This window comes from Triticum urartu, chromosome 6A, assembly GCF_056163025.1.
Source record: "Triticum urartu cultivar PI428250 chromosome 6A, HENAU_Tu73, whole genome shotgun sequence".
Taxonomy (NCBI): domain Eukaryota; kingdom Viridiplantae; phylum Streptophyta; class Magnoliopsida; order Poales; family Poaceae; genus Triticum; species Triticum urartu.
Window position 1 is genome coordinate 120,195,207 of NC_141878.1, and position 20,055 is coordinate 120,215,261.

The following is a 20,055-nucleotide window of genomic DNA, read 5'->3' on the forward strand; positions in this document are numbered from 1 at the left end:
CGGTATCCACCAGGCCATCCTTGCGCATAGACCAACTTAGGCCAAAAGCCTAAGCTTGGGGGAGCATGTATTTCTCACCGACATTACATTCATGGTCACACACTCATGCTGGTTGTCGGTGCTCATATTTTTTCAATGTATCATCCATGCTAGTTTATTTCATTTTTAGCTTTCTTCTTGTGTGCCTTAATAAACCCTAAGAAAAACCAAAAAATTAGTTGTAGCTTTTAGTTAGTTTACTTTCCATGCCTGTAGTAGTAGTAATTAAAAAGAAAAACCAAAAAAGATTTCTCGTTCTTCTTTTGCTTGTTGGGAGCTTTCCCGTGTAAATAGTTTTGTTTCTATTCTTTCCTTTGGGGGTCGAGAGGAGAAGACCAAGATTAAAATGTTGAGTGGCTCTCATATGCATTATTGTTGATCTAACAAAGAGCCCATATTACATTGACTTCGCTCTTGAATTGAATGTTTGCAGATTCCAGCTTAGTCCAATGCATGTGCACTATTATTATTATCCACATCGTTCGGTCGTGCAAGTGAAAGGCAATAATGTTGATTATATGATGAACTTATTGAGATGAGGAAAGCTGGTATGAACTCGACCTCTCTTGTTTTTCTAAATATGATTAGTTCATCGTTCCTGATTCAGCCTATTATGAAAGAAACATATTTGCAATGACAATTATAGATTATAGTTGCTTATGCCATGCTTAATTAGCTAGGAGCTTATAATGGTTTACCTTGTGTGCCAACATGCTATTAAAATGGTTGTGATGTGGTACGATAGGGTGGCATCCTCCTTTGATCGATTCGAGTGGCCTGACTTGGCACATGTGCACGCATGTAGTTGAAACAAAATCAACATAGCCTCCATGATATTTATGTTCATGGTGCATTATATCCTACTCATGCTTGCATTCGGTGTTGATTAATTTTAATGCATGTTCATGACTGTTGTCGCTCTCTAGCTGGTCGCTTCCCAGTATTTTGCTAGCCTCCACTTATACTAAGCGGGAATACTACTTGTGCATCCAATTCCATAAACCCCAAAGTTATTCCATATGAGTCCACCATACCTACCTATATACGATATCTACTTGTCGTTCCAAGTAAATTTGTATGTGCCAAACTCTAAACCTTCAAATAAAAATTCTGTTTTGTATGCTTGAATAGCTCATGTATCAACCAGGGATGTCTGTATCTTCCATGCTAGGAGGGTTATTCTCAAGAGGAGTGGACTCCGCTCCTCACTCTTGAGAAAATGGCTGGTCACCGGGATGCCCACTCCCATGCTTTATGCAAATCAAATCAAAATAACTGCAAACAAAACTCCCCCGGGACTCTTGTTAGTTGGAGGCACTCGTTGTTTCGAGCAAGCCATGGATTGATGCTTGTTGGTGGAGGGGGAGTATAAACTTTACCATTCTATTTGGGAACCGCCTATAATGTGTGTAGCATGGAAGATATCGAGATCTCTCGGTTGTTATGTTGACAATGAAACTATACCGCTCAAAATATTATTCATATCTATTTCAAAACCGAGCTCTGGCACCTCTACAAATCCCTGCTTCCCTCTGCGAAGGGCCTATCTATTTACTTTTATGTTGAGCCATCATCCTCTTATTAAAAAGCACCAGTTGGAGAGCATCGCTGTCATTTGCATCCATTACTGTTAGTTTACATTGAGTATGACTTGACTGGATCTCTTTTACCATGAATTACAATGTCTAGTCAGCCCTTGATCTTTAAAGGTGCTCTGCATTTATGTTTTGCGGTCTCAGAAAGGGCTAGCGAGATACCATCTTGTTATATCATATCATGATTATTTTGAGAAAGTGTTGTCATCCGAGATTTATTATTATTGCTCGCTAGTTGATTATGCCATTGATATGAGTAAACATGAGACCTAAATGTTATTGTGCATATGGTTAGTTCATAATCTTTGTTGAAAACTTGAATGCTGGCTTTGCATATTTACAACTACAAGAGCAAGCAGAGTTTGTAAAAGTTTTTCATTATCACTTTTAGTTTATCAACTGAATTGCTTGAGGACAAGCAAAGGTTTAAGCTTGGGCGAGTTGATACGTCACTACTAGGGAAAACCTTATACACAGAATCTCACCAGTAGCGCGTGTTAAAATGAGGCGCTACTGCTACTTAGTAGTAACGCGTGGTCAGAAAGGGCACTACTGCTATCCACTTAGTAGTAGCACGGCAGGAATAAAACGCGCTACTACTATAATTGCCACACCATTGCCGGCATGCTCGGTATAGTAGTAGCGCCCTTCTACAAACCGCGCTACTGCTATCAAATTAGGAGTAGCGCGCTTTTAGGGTAGGGCACTACTGCTAAGTTTGAACTTGTCCACATGACGAGCCTACCTTAGCAATAGCGAGTTTGTGAGAAGCACGCTACTGCTACGTATTTTAGCAGCAACGCGTTTTATTTTCCCACGCTACTACTAAAACTATATTGACATAACCCCCCATGCGGGCTTCCCTCCTTTGCATCCTCCTCCAATTCCCCACTCCCTCTTCTCCCCCTCGTCGCCTCCGCCGGAGCGCTTTGCCCTCGCCCTCGCCGGAGCCCCTGCCCTCGCTCTCCGTTGGAGTATGCCCTCGATGCCGGTGCCTCCTCCTCCTCGACTTCAACCTCGCTGCAGCCCCTACCCTCGCTCTCCGTCGTCGTCTTCCTCGTCCCCGCCTCGCCACCGTCTCCCCCGACCCCGCCTCGCTGCCGTCTTCCCCGACCCCGCCTCGCCACGCCTCGGTGTCGCGGTCTCCCCCGACCCCATCTCTCTCTCCGCTCTCTGTAAGCACTCTCCCCTCCCCTCTTCTCTGCTCTCTCTCTTTGTTAGTATGAGCCTAGCTATTTAGTGCCAGTTATTATGAACCCTAGGCTATTTTTAGTGCTAGTTAGTTAATTACAATTAGTATGAACTCTATTCAATTAGGTAGTATGAACCCTAGTTAAAAAAACCTAGGACAGATTAGTGGCTATTTTTTAGTGGTAGTTAGTATGAAACCTAGGTTTCAAACTATTGCTATTTTTTAGTTAAAGCAATTGTTCCTATTTAAAAGAACTTCTTGCATTTTTCTTCAAGTTCTATATTTTTCTTCCTGTTATATGCAAATTTGAAGTGGACATGTGATATGTGGACATGTGATTTGGAGATGTCATATTTGGAATTTGGACATGTGATGTTTTGGACATGTTATATTTGGAAAATGATGATTATGTGCAGGGTAAATGATCCGAGCTGTTCTCGGGCGCCAGCCATAAATGGTTCAAAAGCAGACAAGAAGCAGAAGCTAGTTACTTGAGGTTCACGCTAACGCGAGAGAGGACTCATAACCGCCGCCTCAAGTACTCCATAGTTCCGCTCTCACCCATATAGTGATAGCTCTTCTTGTCTATATCATTGTTTAGATGGATGACGATGTAGTTGCAAGTATTCTAGACATCTCATAACTTGTATCGCTATTTTGATATGATGACGAGAGACATCATTTTGTGTTGGATGATGATTATGGTGATGACATGACCAATTTGATGAGACTATTTGTATCTGTATGATATGATCAGATTTGTATGTGTATGATATGCTAGAGACTATTGTATAAAACACTAAGCAAAATTCAGCAGCAAAAAAAATCAAAAACTAATAACAATAGCGTGGGGTATGGGTTTAGTAGCAGCGAGGTCTTAGCAGTAGCACCTTTTATACTAGGGCGCTATAGATATTAGTAGCAGCGCGTTTTTGCGATGACCGCTACTGCTATCCCTAGATAGCGGTAGCGCGGGTCAACACGCGCTACTGCTAAGCGTTAGCTATAGCGCCGTATCAGTAGCGCGGCTGCCCGCGCTACTGATAAGCATTTTACCCGCGTTACTGCTAGGCTTTTCCCTAGTAGTGCGTCTCCGTCGTATCTACTTTTCCAAACACTTTTTCCCTTGTTTTGGACTCTAACTTGCATGATTTGAACGGAACTAACCCGAATTGATGCCGTTTTCAACAGAATTGCCATGGTGTTATTTTTCTGCGGAAATAAAAGTTCTCGAAATGACCTAAAAATCAACGGAGAATTATTCTGGAATATATAAAAAATACTAGAAGAAGAATCCATGTCAGGGGGGCCTCCACCTGTCCACGAGGGTGGGGGGCGCGCCTCCCTGCCTCGTGGGCCCCCTAACGCTCCACCAACCTCAACCTTGGCTCCATATATGCACTTTCGGGGAGAAAAAACCAGGGAGAAGGATTCATCGCGTTTTACGATACGGAGCCGCTGCCAAGCCCTAAACTCTCTCGGGAGGGCTGATCCGTAGTCCGTTCGGGGCTCTGGAGAGGGGAATCCATCGCCATCGTCATCATCAACCTCCCTCCATCACCAATTTCATGATGCTCACCGCCGTGTGTGAGTAATTTGATCATATGCTTGCTGGACGGTGATGGGTTGGATGAGATTTATCATGTAATCGAGTTAGTTTTGTTAGGGTTTGATCCCTAGTGTCCACTATGTTCTGAGATTGATGTTGCTATGACTTTGCTATGCTTAATGCTTGTCACTAGGGCCCGAGTGCCATGATTTCAGATCTGAACCTATTATGTTTTCATCAATATATGAGAGTTCTTGATCCTATGTTGCAAGTCTATAGTCACCTACTATGTGTTATGATCCGGCAACCCCGAAGTGAAAATAATCGGGACCACTCCCGGTGATGACCGTAGTTTGAGGAGTTCATGTATTCACTATGTGTTAATGCTTTGGTCTGGTACTCTATTAAAAGGATGCCTTAATATCCCTTAGTTTCCAATAGGACCCCACTGCCACGGGAGGGTAGGACAAAAGATGCCATGCAAGTTCTTTTCCATAAGCACGTATGACTATATTCAAAATACATGCCTACATTACATTGATGAACTGGAGCTAGTTCTGTGTCACCCTAGGTTATGACTGTTACATTATCGATCGCATCCGGCATAATTCTCTATCGCCGATCCATTACCTACGAGCTTTCCATATATTGTTCTTCGCTTATTTACTTTTCCATTGCTATTGTTACAATCACTATAAACCCCAAAAATATTACTTTTGCTACCTTCTACTACCGCTAACACTACTATCATATTACTTTGCTACTAAATACCTTGCTGCAGATATTAAGTTTCCAGGTGTGGTCGAATTGAAAACTCAGCTGCTAATACTTGAGAATATTCTTTGGCTCCCCTGGTGTCGAATCAATAAATTTGGGTTGAATACTCTACCCTCAAAAAATGTTGTGATCCCCTATAGTTGTGGGTTATCAGGAACATATCAAAATAAATGGGGAGCTACATCGTGAGCTATTGATCTACAACATAGTTATGCAAATACTATCAGGACTAAGTTCATGATAAATGGAAGTTCAATTAATCATATTACTTAAGAACTCCCACTTAGATAGACACCCCTCTAGTCATCTAAATGATCACATGATCCAAATCAACTAAACCATGTCCGATCATCACGTGAGATGGAGTAGTTTTCAATGGTGAACATCACTATGTTGATCATATCTAGTATATGATTCACGCTTGACCTTTCGGTCTCCAGTGTTCCGAGGCCATATCTGCATATGCTAGGCTCATCAAGTTTAACCCGAGTATTCCGCGTGTGCAAAACTAGCTTGAACCCATTGTATGTGAACGTAGAGCTTATCACACCCGATCATCACGTGGTGTCTCGGCACGACGAACTGTATATGCAATCAAAATATGTGACATGATATGGCCATGATCATCTTGTGCCTTTGATCTCCATCTCTAAAGTACCATCATGATCTCTATCATCACTAGCATGACACCATGATCTCCATCATCTTGATCTCTATCAACGTGTCGTCACATGGTCGTCTCACCAACTATTGCTTTTGCAACTATTGCTATCGCATAGCGATAAAGTAGAGCAATTATATCGCTTGCATCTTATGCAATGAAGAGACAACCATAAGGCTCCTGCCAGTTGCCGATAACTTCAACAAAACATGATCATCTCATACAACAATTTATATCTCATCACGTCTTGACCATATCACATCAAAACATGCCCTGCAAAAACAAGTTAGACGTCCTCTACTTTGTTGTTGCAAGTTTTACATGGCTGCTACGGGTTGAGCAAGAACCGTTCTTACTTACGCATCAAAAACCACAACGTGGTATAGTGATTGCTTTTTGATCTTCAGAAAGAACCCTGTTCATTGAATCCGATTCAACTAAAGCTGGAGAAACAGAAACCCACTAACCACCTGTGTGGGAAGCACATCGGTAGAACCAGTCTCGCGTAAGCGTACATGTAATGTCGGTCTGGGCCGCTTCATCCAACAATGCCGCTGAATCAAGAATCAACTAGTGACGGCAAGCAATATGTATATACCCACGCCCACAACTCCTTTGTGTTCTACTCGTGCATATGACATCTACGCATAAACCTGGCTCGAATGACACTGTTGGGTAACGCAGTAATTTCAAAAAAATTCCTACGCACACGCAAGATCATGGTGATGCATAGCAACGAGAGGGGAGAGTGTCGTCCACGTACCCTCATAGATCGTAAGCGGAAGCATTATGAGTACGCGGTTGATGTAGCCGTACGTCTTCATGATCCGACCGATCCAAGTACCGAACGTACGGCACCTCTGAGTTCAGCACATGTTCAGCTCGGTGACGTCCAACGAATTCCGATCCAGCAGAGCTTCGAGGGAGAGTTCCGTCAGCACCATGTCGTGATGATGGTGATGATGATGCTACCGATGGAGGGCTTCTCCTAAGCACCCCTACGGTATGACCGAGGTGGATTATGGTGGAGGGGGGCACCGCACACGGCTAAAAGATCAACTGACCAACTTGTGTGTTCTAGGGTGCCCCCTCCCCACGTATATAAAGGAGGGAGGCGAGGCCGGCCGGACTCTCTAGGCGCACTAAAGGGGGGAGGAATCCTCCTGCTAGTAGGAGTAGGATTCTTCCTTTCGTAGTCCTACTAGGAGGGGGAAGGAAGGAGAAGGGGAGGAGAAGGAAAGAGGGGACGTAGCCCCTCCCCTAGTCCAATTCGGACTAGGCCCATGGGGGGCGCACGGCCAGCCCTCGTGGCTTCTCCTCTTTTTCCCTTAAAGCCCACTAAGGCCCATATGTACTCCTGTATTCCCGTAACTCCCCGGTACTCCGAGAAATACCCGGATCACTCGGAACCTTTCCGATGTCCGAATATATCCTTCCAATATATCGATCTTTACGGCTCGATCATTTTGATACTGCTTGTCATGTCCGTGATCTCATCCGGGACCCCGAACAACCTTCGGTACATCAAATCGCATAAACTCATAATACCAATCGTCACCGAACGTTAGGCATGCGGACCCTACGGGTTCGAGAACTATGTAGACATGACAGAGACATGTCTCCGGTCAATAACCAATAGCGGAACCTACATGCTTATATTGGCTCCTACATATTCTACGAAGATCTTTATCGATCAAACCGCATAACAACATACGTTGTTCCCTTTGTCATCGGTATGTTACTTGCCCGAGATTCGATCGTCGGTATCCTCATACCTAGTTCAATCTCGTTACCGGCAAGTCTCTTTACTCATTCCGTAATGCATCATCCCGCAACTAACTCATTAGTCACAATGCTTGCAAGGCTTATAGTGATGTGCATTACCGAGAGGGCCCAGAGATACCTCTCCGACAATCGGAGTGACAAATCCTAATCTCGATCTATGCCAACTCAGCAAGCACCATTGGAGACACCTGTAGAGCACCTTTATAATCACCCACTTACATTTTGACGTTTGGTAGCACACAAAGTGTTCATCCGGTACTCGGGAGTTGCATAATCTCATAGTCATAGGAATATGTATAAGTCATGAAGAAAGCAATAGCAACAAACTAAATGATCATCTTGCTAAGCTAACGGATGGGTCTTGTCCATCACATCATTCTCTAATGATGTGATCCCGTTCATCAAATGACAACACATGTCCATGTCTAGGAAACTTAACCATCTTTGATTAATGAGCTAGTCAAGTAGAGGCATACTAGAGACACTCTGTTTGTCTATGTATTCACACATGTACTAAGTTTCCGGTTAATACAATTCTAGCATGAATAATAACATTTATCATGATATAAGGAAATATAAATAACAACTTTATTATTGCCTCTACGGCATATTTCCTTCAATTTCGTCTTTGAACGAGCTACTAGATCGCATCGCCGCCCTAGGGGTCGCAACAGACTATGATCGGATTGGGTTTAAACCCGATCAGAGGGAAATAAGGTCCCCACCAATCACCCATCTGATATCGGTTGTGGAGGAACAAGCCGAGGATACATCTCCCCCTATGCTGAGAACAAGCTATGTTCGGATTTCCGAGCCTTGCAAGCCGGATACCCATCTTCAGGAAGAGACCTCCTGTCCTCCGAGCATAGTACCAGGCGTTGAGCCTGAAAACTCCCAGGACACTCCAGATCCCGGGCTAGTAACCTCAAAAATTCTTCAATCTCCGGATTCCACAGTGGGTCAGGGTTCGGATTTAAGCCCGCCCACCCACCACAAGCAGTACTCCCCAAGCAATTCCGGTCCTCCGAACATATGCGACCTAATGTACGTACGGCAGCAACCTCAGGAAACAGTCCATCACTTTTGGGCCAGATTCTTCCTTGTTAAAAACAAGATCAAAGATTGCTGCGACGATGACGCCTTTTCAGTATTCCACCGCAACTGTATGGACGAGGGGATCCTCAATGTCCTCAACCGACGCTGCATACTACACTTTGCAGAATTGGCGCACATAGTACAGAAATATTGCGCAATGGAAAGCACCTGGAAAGCCGAAATAGCCCGGTGGGAACCACCCGCCTTTAAGCCACCCACCGGACGGGCAAAGAGGATGCACCCTTGCGGGGCACCTAGTCATCATCCTATGGACAAGAAAATTAAGCCCTTAACGGGGTACATAACTGTCCTTGATGAATGGCTCAACAATCCCTGTCAGATACACACGACGCCGAATTCTGAACCAACGCATAGCCTTTGGTCATGTTGGGTACTCCGGCAAGTGGCTAAGAGCGGTGAGGCTATCCTCACCAATACAACCTCAGAGAAATACTCTTCGGAGGACAACGATCTCAATGTCTTTATGGTCTTTGAGACCTTTTCTTCAAATAATCGGCATAAACGAGCACTGCGCAACCTCGTCGAAATCAACCAAATACCCGGAGTAAATCCTTGGAACGATACGGCGATAACTTTCGCCGCCAACGACGAACCAAGGGCTCGATCAGTCCGTGCACCAGACGCTTTGGTCTTAAATCCAATCGTCGACGGCTTTCGGCTTAATAAAGTGCTCATAATGGCGGCATCGGACTGAACCTCATCTACAAAGACACGCTCGATAAAATGCAAATAGACAAGAGCCGCATCGAGCAAAGCAGTATATCCTTTTGAGGAATTATCCCCAGTCGAGAAGTACGATGCTTGGGGAAAATTAAACTTGATGTGGTATTCGGCACGCCGAAGAAATACAGGTATGGAGAGTTAATCTTCCATGTGGCACCTTTCAACAGCGGATATCACGCCCTGTTGGGGCGAGACACATTCACACACTTTCAAGCCATACCCCATTACGGGTACATGAAGCTCAAAATGCCCGGGCCCAATGGAGTTATCACTATCACCAGTGATCCGGACATAACACTCCGCGCCAAAAACAAAACCGCATCCTTGGCCCTCGAGGCATTATCCGAGGCCCTTGCTGCCAAGGATCTCACCGCTCTGCGTTCCACAGTGGATAGAGACGACGTAATCCTCGATAAAAGGCCTAAGTCCACTTCTTTCAAGCTAGTAGACGAAATAGTCAAATTCCAAGTTCACCCGACAGATTCCAATAAAACATCAGCCATTGGAGCACAGCTGGATCCGACGGTCGATGCCGCTCGAAGAGCTTTCCTGCGTGAGAATTGGGACATCTTTGCCTAGCATCCTTCGGATATGCCAGGAATCCCACACAGACTGGCCGAACACAACCTCAACATAATAAAGGGGTTCAAGCCAGTCAAGCAAACGCTGCAGCGATTTTCCGAACCCAAGCGACAAGCTATGGGGGAGGAGCTAGCCAAACTACTTGAAGCCGGGTTCATTAGAGAGATCAAACACCCGGGTTGGTTAGCAAACCTGGTCATGGTGCCAAAGAAGGACAAATCCTGGCACCTTTGTGTCAATTTCAAAGACCTCAACAAGGCCTGCCCTAAGGACCCCTTCCCACTGCCCCGCATTAACCAGATCATTGATGCAACTGCGGGAAACAATTCACTGTATTTCCTCGACGCATACTCCGGATACCATCAGATTAAGATGAAGGAATCCGATAAGGCCGCAACGGCATTCATTACTCCGTATGGGCCTTTCTGCTTCAACACTATGCTTTTCAGACTTAAAAACGCTGGCGCCACTTATCAACACATGATTGAAACATGCCTGGAAAAACAAATTGGCAAGATGGTGGAGGCATACGTGGACGACGTCGTCATCAAGACTAAGCATGTCGAATCGTTGGTGGACGATCCGTGACTCACATTTGACAACCTCCGGACATACGATATCTGACTCAATCCGGAAAAATGTGTCTTCGATGTCCCAGCTGGAAAACTGCTCGGGTTCATCGTGTGCAACAGCGGAATTGAAGCAAACCCAGCAAAAATATGGGCCGTGTCACAATTGGCAACGCCAATAGACTTAAAACAAGTCCAAAAGCTAGCGGGGTGCGTGCCAGCATTGAGCCGTTTCATCTCTAGACTAGGAGAAAAGGCACTGCCACTTTATCACCTGCTCCGACACACCGACCACTTTGAGTGGACGGATGCGGCAATAGCCGGATTGGAAGAAATAAAAACCTTATTAGCAAACAACCCAATCCTTGCCGCACCAAATGTTGGCGAGCCTATGTTGCTCTATATATCCGCAACTCACCAAGTGGTGAGCGCTGTGCTCATCGTCGAACAGGAGGAAGAGGGACACAAATTCCCACTTAAAAACCCAGTGTATTATGTATCGGCAGTCCTTACACCATGCAAATCCCGATACTCGCACTATCAAAAGGTAGCGTATGCAGTCTTCATGGCATCTCAGAAGCTGTGACACTACTTTCAACAGTGTTCGATCACGATGGCTTCCGAAGTTCCACTCAACGACATCATAAACAACCAAGACGCCACCAACGGCATTGCCAAATGGGCTATCGAACTCTTTCCATTTGAAATAACATACAAGCCACGCCGAGGTATTAAATCTCAGGTGTTCGCTGACTTCGTCGCCGAATGGACAGAAGCCGAACTCCCTAAAGAGTACAATACATATTCTTACAGGGTGATGTACTTTGACGGCTCTAAAATGTTAGACAATTGGGGGCCGGTGTCATCCTAACATCCCCTACAGGGACACAGTCTGTTATGTATTACAAATCATGTATACGGACTCCAATAATGCGACAGAATATGAAGCACTGCTGCATGGACTTCAGATGGCCGTTTCTATGGGCATACAACGCCTTGAGGTGCGTGGGGATTCGAACCTCGTGATATCTCAAACTAATGGAGAATTCGATGCAAAAGATCCGAAGATGGCGGCCTATCACAACGCCGTACTCAAAATATTAGCTCGGTTTGAAGGGCTTGAATTCCACCATGTGGCTGGAGACAACAATTAGGCAGTGGACATCCATGCTCGAATGGGCGCTAAACGTGACCCCGTCCCACCTAACACCTTTGTGGAAAGGTTTTCAAGCCAACCGTGGTATGGCAGGATGAGAGCGGAAATACCAGTTCGGCGCCGATCACACCCGCGGATGACGAAGACGACTCGGATATCACCAGGGGCTCGGGCACCGAGCCAATACTTTCCGCCCATGTAATCATGGCGGTAATTGCTCCATGGACCGAACCCTTCTTAGCCTACCTTAATAGGCAGGAGCACCCCGATGACCAGAACGAGGCCCATCGCATAGTTTGACGCTCTAAAGCCTATAAAGTTCATGAAGGAGAGCTCTATAAGAAGAGCAGTACTGGAGTCCTTCAAAGGTGTATCTCCGAAGAGGAGGGGCGGCAGCTCTTGGCCGAAATACATGCTGGCCTCGGCGGCCATCACGCCGCAGCTCGGGCCCTTGCAAGCAAGGCCTTTCGTACAAGTTTATTCTGGCCCACGGCCCGAGTAGATGCACAGGCCCTTATACATCGTTGTGTCGGGTGCCACCACTTAGCCAATCAAAGCCATATGCACTACAAAAAAGACACATCCGTGACATTTTGGGCCGAACGAATTTTTTTCCTGTCATACTTATGACACTTCTATGACGATAATTATGACAAAACTCGGCATCATCATAGATGTGGTGGGGTCCTACTTCTATGACAAAAAATCATGACACAAAATGGGCTTTTCATCCTGGGCTGGCCGGAGATGTAGCTGCAGGAGATTCTTTGGGCCGTCCATGACGGAAAAAACCATGGTAGAAGCGAGGGCGAGGAAAATATCGGGGAGTTCCCGGTTACGGTGGGTGGTCGGGGGCCGAGCGATGCACGTTTCCCTCGTATGTACGCGTGTGTGTGCGAGGTGTTGGGCTCTAACTGAACCCGAGCGAGGCATTGGGCTATAACTGAACCCGAGCGATTGCACTAGCTACGTTACTTAACCCGAGCGATGGATCCTTTGCTGTTAACTGAACCCGAGTGATTCGTTCACTACTGCTGCTAACTGAAGCCGATCAAACATTGCTGCCTCCTTCCCTTGATGAACAGTGAGCGTTGTTGAGGGGGGTTGGATGAACATTCCCTGGTGGGGGTAGGATGAATAGGACCCCGTGATAGTAGAGGTCGTTCCGCTGGATGAACAGTACCCCGGTCGATCGAGCTGGTGGATGAACAGGACCCCGTGGAGGGCTGGATGAATAGGACCCATGGAGGGCTGGTTGAATAGTAGCCAGTGAAGGGTTGGTTGAACAGTAGCTGGTGGAGGGCTAGATGAATAGTAGCCCGTGGAGGGGTGGTTGAATAGGACCCCGTGGAGAGGGCTGGCTAAAGAGTAACCGGTGGAGGAGCGGTGGAGGCTGGATGAACAGGAGCCCGTGGATGAACAATCGCAAGTGGATGCTGGAGGAGGTCGACGATGGATGAACAGGAGCCCGTGGAGGCAGTCGACAGTGGATGAACAGCAGCCCATGGAGGCAGTCGACGGTGGAGATGAACAGTATCCCGTGGAGTCCCGTTTTGTGGTACACCACACCCCTCCTGATGAGCAGGACCCCTGTTTCGACCGTAGCGCTCCAACACAAGTCCGTTTCCTCTGTTTTGCGGTGCTCCACACCCCTCCCGATCAACAGGACCCCGTTTCGACCGTAGGAGGTCCGTTTCCTCCATTTTGCGGTACGCCAGACCCCTCCCGATGAACATGATCCCGTTTCGACCGTGGCCTGTCGAACACAAAGCTATTTCCTCCGTTCTGCGGTACGCCAGGCCTCGTTTCCATCGCCTGTTCCGTCCAAGCTGGTTGGCTCCCGATGAACACGACGACGCATTTCGTTCCGACCAAGCCGGTTACCTCCCCATGAACATGACGATGACTTAATGTTTGTCTCTGTATCTTCTGCTGACAAGGACGCAGAGAAGACATTCGAAAGTTTCAATAGAATGCATATGACTTGGAGAGATGGAGTTTGAGATAGAGAGCATAGAGAGGTTAGGGTCCGATCACATTCACTTAGTTCAAAAGACTCAACATGAAGACATAGCTATAAGTGAATGCTGTAGAGGAAAGAACACTAGTATATATATATTCAACATAGAGAAGATAATCATGAAGACATGTTGAAATTTAAGCCAAACCAAATGTGAAGACATAGCAAATGTAACACCATGAGTGAAACACTTCGAACAGAACCTTTGGTGGTGGCGTTACCCACCGTATAGGAAGTATTAGACCCAGACACGGCGCACAATTATCATGGCATTCCGAAGTCAAATTCCACATTAATGTATTCACACTTAGAATGTATGTCTTCATTGATTGAAGATATACTTTAATTCGTGTGTTGCACATCTAAGTCATCAATATGCATAAGTGTTAGGATGTGTGCCTGATCACAGGACATTTGAGGATTCCAGGACATTTAGCTCACACCGTAACTTGCAAAATCTCTTCTCATCCAAGGGCTTGGTGAAGATATCTGCCAATTGCTCTTCAGTGTTGACGTGTATGATATCAATATCTTCCTTCACAACATGATCTCTGAGAAAGTGATGACGAATTTCAATGTGCTTTGTCTTCGAGTGCTGAACTGGGTTGTTGGCAATCTTGATGGCGCTTTCCTTGTCGCAGTAGAGTGGCACTTGCTTCAGATGAATGCCATAGTCCTTGAGTGTTTGCTTCATCCACAGAAGCTGAGCACAGCAAGATCCAGCAGCAATGTATTCAGATTCAGAAGTGGAGAGATATACACACTTCTGCTTCTTTGAAGACCAACATACAAGTGATCGTCCCAGAAAGTGACATGTGCCTGATGTAGACTTGCGATCCACTTTGTCACTAGCATAATCAGCATCCGAGAATCCAGCCAGATCAAACTCTGAGCCCTTTGGATACCATAATCCTAGAGTTGGGGTGTGAGCCAAATATCGAAGAATTCGCTTCATAGCTAAGTGATGCGACTCCTTTGGTGCCACTTGGAATCGAGCACACATGCAAACACTAAGCATAATATCTGGCCTAGATGCACATAGATAAAGTAAAGAACCAATCATGGAGTGGTATACCTTTTGATCGAACTCTTTACCATTGTCATCGGGACCCAGATGATGTTTGGCTGGCATTGGCGTCGTGAAGCCTTTGCAGTCTTGCATACCTAACTTCTTCAGGCAATCTTTGAGATACTTCTCTTGAGATATGAAGATGCCGTTGCGTTGCTATCGTATTTGAAGACCGAGGAAGAACTTCAGCTCTCCCATCATGGATATCTGATATTGCTCTTGCATCATATATCCAAACTCTTCACTGTACTTCTGATTGGTGCAGCCAAAGATGATGTCATCCACATATATTTGGCACACAAACAGTTCACCATCATATGTCTTCGTGAAGAGAGTAGGGTCGAGGGAACCAGGTATGAAGCCTTTGCTCTTCAGGAAGTATTTGAGTGTGTCATACCAAGCCCGAGGGGCTTGTTTGAGGCCATACAGTGCCTTGTTGAGCTTGTATACCATGTCAGGATGTTTTGGATCTTCAAAGCCAGGCGGTTGTGCAACATACACTTCTTCTTCGATCTTGCCATTGAGAAAGGCGCTCTTCACATCCATTTGATATAGAAGTATGTTATGATGATTTTCATAGGCTAGCAGTATGCGTATGGCTTCCAGTCTAGCCACAGGAGCAAATGTTTCATCGAAGTCAATGCCTTCCACTTGAGTATATCCTTGAGCAACGAGACGGTCTTTGTTTCTGACAACTTGACCATGCTCATATTGCTTGTTGCGGTATATCCATTTGGTGGCTATTATGTTGTGCTTCCGAGGATCAGGACGCTTAACCAGTTCCCATACATTATTCAGCTCAAACTGTTGAGGCTCTTCTTGCATAGCTTGAATCCATTCAGGTTCCATGAAGGCTTCTTCAACTTTCTTGGGTTCTGTTATTGAGACGAATGCGAAGTGCCCACAGAAATTTGCTAGCTGAGTTGCCCTTGAACGAGTGAGTGGACCAGGGGCATTGATGCTATCAATTATTATCTCAATCTGCACTTCATTGGCAACACGAGGATGTACAGGGCGAAGGTTTTGCTCTTGCTGATCATTGTCATTGTTAGTGGGATTGTCTTCAGGCTGAGCATTGTCTTCAGGTTGATCAGGTGCGGAGATGATAAGTTCCTCTTCAGGTTGAGCTTCAGAGGGTATGATTTCTCCAGTTCCCATTAGCTTGATTGATTCACTGGATGGAACTTCATCTAGCACATTTGGGAGGTGCTCTCTTTGTGAACTGTTAGTCTCATCAAACCGCACATCCACTGTTTCAACCACTTTATAATGAAAGAGATTGAAGACTTTGTAGGAGTGCGAATCCTTTCCATATCCAAGCATAAAACCCTCATGTGCTTTTGGTGCAAAATTTGAAGTGTGATGTGGATCCTTGATCCAGCACCTGGCGCCAAATACTCTGAAGTAACTGACATTTGGCTTCTTGCCAGTAAGGAGCTCATAAGATGTCTTGTTCAGAAGCTTGTGAAGATAAACACGATTGATTGTATGGCATGCAATATCAATGGCTTCAGGCCAGAATTTTCTTGGAGTCTTGTATTCATCTAGCATCGTTCTGGCCATCTCTATGAGTGTTCTGTTCTTGCGTTCGACGACGCCATTCTGCTGTGGCGTGTACGGAGCTGAGAATTCATGTGTGATGCCCAAAGTATCAAGATATGTATCAAGGGTAGTGTTCTTGAATTCAGTGCCATTGTCACTTCTGATGTGCTTTATCTTGGCGCCATAGTTGTTCATTGCTCGATTGGCGAAGCGTCTGAAGACATCTTGCACTTCAGTCTTGTAGAGGATTATGTGCACCCAAGTATATCTAGAATAATCATCAACAATGACAAAGCCATAGAGACAAGCAGTAGTAGTAAGAGTTGAGTAATGAGTGGGACCGAAAAGATCCATGTGGAGCAGTTCGAAGGGTCGAGTGGTTGTCATGATTGTCTTCGAGGGATGTTTGGCCCTCGTCATTTTTCCTGCTTCACAGGCACCGCATAAGTGATCTTTCTTGAACTTGACGCCCTCGATGCCTATGACATGCTTCTTCTTTGCAAGGGTGTGGAGGTTCCTCATGCCAGCATGCCCTAGTCTCCGATGCCAAAGCCAGCATTCTGAAGCTTTTGCTAGAAGACATACGGCAAGCTGTGGTCCTGCTGAGAAATCTACCACGTACAAATCATCTTTCCGATACCCTTCAAACACTAGAGACTTGTCAGATTCCATTAGAACAAGGCAGCGATATTTTCCAAACATTACGATCATGTTCAAATCGTAAAGCATTGAGACAGACATTAAGTTGAAGCCAAGGGATTCAACAAGCATGACTTTATCCATGTGTTGATCCTTTGAGATTGCAACTCTACCTAGACCCAATACCTTACTTTTACCAGTGTCAGCAAATGTGATGTGACTCTTGTTGGATGGACGTAAGGTTGAGTCCATAAGAAGGCTTCTTTTGGCAGTCATGTGATTGGTACACCCACTATCAAGAATCCATTCTGAAGACGCTGGTGTCGTACCCTACAGTGCAGTTAGGGGGATAGGCTTCACGAAGAGAATTGTGAAGCAAAAACATTTGACGAACCAGTGGGTTATGAAAGCTTAGATCCAGATTAGGACTAATAGGGAGAGTAGCAAGTGATTCAGGAACGAAGTACATAGTAAGACCATTCGGGCATTTGATCTTGCGCCCTACAAGATGTTTAAGGTCCCCAGCAATAGCGTCAGACGATTTTCGTTTTCTGCTGGAGACCTTTCCCTGCAAAAGAGAGTTAAGCTTTCTTGGCCACCCACATCTTCAAGGGTGGCTTAGAAGCAATAAGTCTAAGTGTAGCATCTGAGAACTTTGGCTTTGGAGCCCTAGCAAACAGTCTTGCAGGCGGACAATAGTACTCATAAGAATAAGTAGAATAGTTCTTGGTCTTATGAACATGGCGGTTTGATGAACCGCGCTCATATTCATAGGCCTGAGCATGGTTTCCCTGCAAAACATTTGCGTTAGTGTGACTCAGGTGAGTCCTCTGTCTGTATGAAGCCTTTGGACCGTATGAAGCCTGTGGTTTGGGGTTTGTCTTCTTCACATGTGGTGTCATGATGACATTCACAGGAAGATTCTCCAGACACTTTTTCGGAACCCAGATCTTCTTCATAGGCGGTCCATTCCTGCAGTTAGTACCAATGTACCTGGCAAACACTTCACCATTCAGATTCTTAAACAGTTTATAGTTTGCATCAAAGGATTCATCAGTGACAATGGGGTTTGCACAAGTGAAGCCAGATAGAGTGGATGGATCTGCTGAAGATTCCTTTGCAGCAACCCATGTGGTTTTGGGGTACTGCTCAGGTTTCTAGTAAGAGCCATCAGCATTCATTTTCCTTACGAACCCAACACCCTCTTTCCTCGGGTTTCGGTTCAAGATCTTCTTTTTGAGGACATCACATAGTGTCTGATGCCCTTTAAGACTTTTGTACATCCCTGTTTCAAGCAATGTCTTCAACCTAGCATTCTCATCAGCAATAGCAGTGGTATCCTCAACAGAGGGGTTAGTTTCCACATCAACAGTTGAAGATATTGCAACAGTAGCAGCAGTAGAACATTCAGCAACAGAAGTAGTATTATCACGCTCAATGCATTTAAGACATGGTGGTTCAAATCCTTCCTGAGCGGAACTGATCTGTTTGGTGCGAAGTGACTCATTTTCCTTTTGAAGATCTTCATGAGCCGCTCTCAATTTCTCAAGATCTTTCTTCCTTTGAAGATAATCATAGTAAAGCTTTTCATGAGTTGTTGAGAGCGTTTCATGATGACTTTCAAGTTCCTCATACTTAACGTGAAGATTTTTTATGTCTTCAATTAAGGACTCAGATCGAGTCATTTCAGTGCCTAACAGATCATCGCTTTTGTCTAACGGTTTTTGAATATGTTCCATGGCTTTCTGTTGTTCAGTTGCAAATTTAGCAAGTGTTTTGTAGCTGGGTTTTGAACCACAATTGGAGTCATCGTCACTAGATGTTTGATGGTGAGTAGTGCGTGTGTTTACCTTGGCACCGCGTGCCATGAAGCAGTAGGTAGGAGCGGAGTAGTCCTTGTCATTTGCATCGGTGTCGGTGATGAAGTCATTGTCTTGAGTGTTGAAGATGGACTTGGCAACGTATGTTGTAGCCACACTTGCGACGCCAGAATCGGACTCCTCCTCAAACTCCACCTCCGCCTCCTTAGAAGCGGACTCCTCCTCTGAATCCATTTCCTTGCCAACAAACGCACGTGCCTTGCCAGATGAGCTCTTCTTGTGTGATGAAGACTTTGAGGAAGACTTGGAAGAAGACTTTGAGTATTTCTTCTTCTTCTTGTCGTCAGAGTCATATTCCTTGCTCTTCTTCTTCTTTTTGTTCTCATTGTCCCACTGCGGACACTCAGAGATGAAGTGGCCAGGTTTCTTGCACTTGTGACATGTTTTCTTCTTGTAGTCATGAGCAGAAGCTTCATCATTCCTTGAGCTTGATCGTGAAGACTTTCTGAAACCTTTCTTCTTGGGGAATTTTTGGATCTTCTTCACAAGCATAGCAAGTTCCCTTCCAGTGTCTTCAGGATCATCAGAACTGCTGTCAGATTCTTCTTCAGATGAGGAGACAGCTTTTGCCTTCAAGGCACGAGTTCGCCCATAGTTTGGATCGTAGATATCTCTTTTCTCAGAAAGCTGAAACTCATGTGTGTTGAGCCTCTCAAGTATGTCAGACGGATCGAGTGTATTGAAATCAGGACGTTCTTGAATCATCAGGGCTAGGGTGTCAAATGAACTGTCAAGTGATCTTAGTAGTGTCTTGACGACTTCATGCTTGGTGATCTCAGTAGCGCCAAGGGCTTGAAGCTCATTCGTGATGTGAGTGAGTCGATCAAACGTGAGCTGGACATTCTCACTGTCATTTCTCTTGAAGCGGTTGAAGAGGTTGCGAAGGACACTGATTCTCTGATCTCTCTGGGTTGAGCCAGTCCCAGAGTAGCTTAGATGTTTCCAAAGCACTCACGCGACCATACTGTCCTTTGGTCAGATGACCACAGATGATATTCTTGGCAGTAGAGTCCAGTTGAACGAACTTCTTGACGTCAGCAGCAGTGACACCTTCTCCAGCCTTGGGAACGCCGTTCTTGACGACATACCATAGGTCGACGTCAATGGCTTCAAGATGCATGCGCATCTTATTCTTCCAGTAGGGATATTCAGTTCCATCGA